Source organism: Psammomys obesus, unplaced genomic scaffold, assembly GCF_907164565.1.
Source record: "Psammomys obesus unplaced genomic scaffold, mPsaObe1.curated_primary_1811, whole genome shotgun sequence".
Taxonomy (NCBI): domain Eukaryota; kingdom Metazoa; phylum Chordata; class Mammalia; order Rodentia; family Muridae; genus Psammomys; species Psammomys obesus.
Genome location: NW_026596396.1, coordinates 1,767,119 through 1,770,211, shown reverse-complemented (window position 1 = coordinate 1,770,211; position 3,093 = coordinate 1,767,119).

Below are 3,093 nucleotides of genomic sequence, written 5' to 3'. Positions count from 1 at the left end.
ACCTAGAACCTCTGCTCAGATGTAGCCTGTGGTAGCTCAGTAACCAAATGGTTTCCCACAGTGAGGAAAACAGGGACTATTTCTAACAGGAACTCAATGACTGGCTCTTTGGCCTCCCCACCCCCCAAGGGAGGAACAGTCCTGTTAGGCCCCAGAGGAGGGTTTTGCAGCCAGTCCTGAAGATACCTGATAAAACAGGTTTGGATGAATGGGGAGGAGGTCTCCCCCTATCAGTGGACTTGGAAATGGGCATGGTGGAGATGAGGGAGGGAGGGTAGGATTGGGAGGGAATGAGGGAGCGGGACACAGCTGGGATACAGAGTTAATAAAATGTAACTGGTAAGAAAAAATAAAATTAAATAAAAAATTATGTTTCTAGTATTCTGTAATGAAAAATGAGTAGTCCTTATTACTGTGTTTCAGATAACTTAGAGAACATATGTGGGCAGAAAATAAGAGAATTATTTTGACTGGGGACATGATGAATCCAAGTGCATGAAAGATGGGAGACTGTAGATATCATTTTGAAGCTTAGAAGAGAAATCTAGAGCTACAAAACTGCAAGTTGTTGGCATATACACGTATGTTAAAAGCACAGAAATTTTTGGGTTCACTTCAGAAAAATACAGAGTGGGGAAATGAGAAAGTCCTGGGTGAAATTCTTTACAAATCTAACTTTTATTGCCATTATGTTTCTCTAGGTATCACGGTAGCTTGAACTTGTGATAGTTTTGCCTGAGCCTCTAATGTATGTGAGATTACAAGTATGTGCCACCATACTTACCTTATTCCACCATTTTAGTTTTAATTATGTGGGAATGATGCATGTACATGATCATGTGAGTATTTGCACATGTGCATGCAAGTACATGGATGCATACATGAAGAGGCCAGGGTCAGTGTTGGATGTCTCTTCATTGCCTTCAACCTCAGCATTTTTGAGACATGGTCTATGAACAAACCTGGTGATAGTGTGATTTACCCCACATGTCTTTACCTTCCCAGTTACAGACATAAACCACTGCACTCTTCTTAGTGCGGGTATGTGGCAGGAACTTTAATAAGTCCTTGCACCATCCCCTAATTATACCACTCTGATTTTAGATATAAGAGGACCAGAGATGCAGAGGAACCAGGAGAATGTTGAACCCAAAAGCAATGGAAAGACAGTGTTTCCAAAAGTACTGTGTAACTGTCCAACTCTGTGCAGAAGTAAATAAGAATTACTGATAATTTTATTTAGCACCAAGGACATTGATAACCTGACTTAAGGGTGTATTTGTTAAGGTAGTGGTTACACTTACCTGTGAGGTTTTTTTTTTTTTTTCCTGTAATAGTCTTTCATTTTGACGACTTCTAGATGGTATCCTTCGGTGTATGCAGCATCATCACTATGATTACTGAAGTAACCATTCCAAAACAAACACCTAATCATGCCACAGTCCTTTTTAACCTATTTCAATTGACCTCATCTAAGCTTCAAGATACAGTGCAAACTACTCAAAATAATCAACAAGGTTATATGTGTCTTTCTGATATGACATATATCTGAGTTCATTATGTCCATGCCTACAGTTGTATTCTGGAAATATTTAAGCCAAAATACTAAGTCTTTGAACCAACCAAGATCTCCTTTAATTCTACCTAGTTTATTGCTTCTCATCCTCTTCGATTTTTTATGTCTTCAGTTGATGTGATCAATAAAATTTGCTAAATAAATAGTTGTATAATATTACCTCCATTTTTTGCACATTTTGAGAGGTGCTTTATGGTTGTACAGGGTAATGATATGGATGTTTATTTTGAAAACTGAAAAACAATATTTTTGTAATTAAAACAGATTTTTAGTTCTTCTAGATGTTCAATATATTGTGATTATATTCACCCATTGTTACTCTCTTCTATCTCTCCTCCTCTCCCTCTGAACCCCTTCTTTTCCCCTAATCCCCAATTGCTGTGCCATTAGAGAAAATTATACCTTCTCCTCTAGCGACTTTTAACAACAATTATCTCCTCCAGAACGGATGGACCTAATGGATACCTTGTCCACCCATGATGAACAGTTGCAGGACCCTATATAGGGTAGATATCCATGTGTCCTGTGTGTTCGTGGTTGCAGTGGCAGTATCATTCATCTAGACAACAGAGTTTTATGGCACTCTTATCCATCCCCAGGCTCTTCAATTCTTTCTGTTCTCTCTCCTATGATGTTCCCTGATTGTTGAAGGTAGAGGTGATAAAGATGTCCCATTTAAGGCTGAGTGCTCATTAATTATTTTTTCTTGGCATTTTGACCATATATAAGTCTTTACATTAGCCATAATTTTTTGGAAAATAAAGGAGCTTGCTTGGCCTAGGCTCAGAGCCATAATAGTGTATATATACATATATATATGTATATACATATACATATATATACATCCATATATATATGGATGTATGTAAATGTTTAGGAAGCAGCTTGACAATATGTTCATTTTAGGAAACAAGAGTAGTGTTTTCCTCTCTTGGATCTAGGCCTTCCCCACATGGCTTTTGACCATAAATCAGGCTTGTTATCTCTTTCATGTAACAAGCCTCAAACCGAATCACAAAGTGGTTAGTTATCCCCAATGAAAAACTGAACTGTTCACTGAATTATTGAGGTCCCCACTGCATTGTATAATCACTCCTGCTAGTCTGTACTTAGACCTTACTACTTGAGTTTTATTCATTGAGCAAGAGATTCTTTGGGTAGAGACTGATTTTCAAGACACAGAAACTAGAACTAGGAGGTAGCTGGAGGAAAACAACTAACATTATCATTTTGCTTAGAACTGATGCTTTGATACCACTGGAGCAAAACTAAGCCAATCTAATGCTTTCCTAGTGCAGGGAGAAGCCTGGGTCACAGCCTAAAACAAACCTGTAGAAATTTTAATCATCTTATTGTGTCTATAAAGCAATTACAGTCACTGATACTCCTTATCATAGATTCTCAAGGTAGAGAAATAAGTAAAAACATAGTAGGGGGAAGTTCAGACTATTCTGGAGATAGTTTCCCTCCTTTTGATGGTGATGGGGGGGGCAGATAAATAAGGATACTCCAGAAGA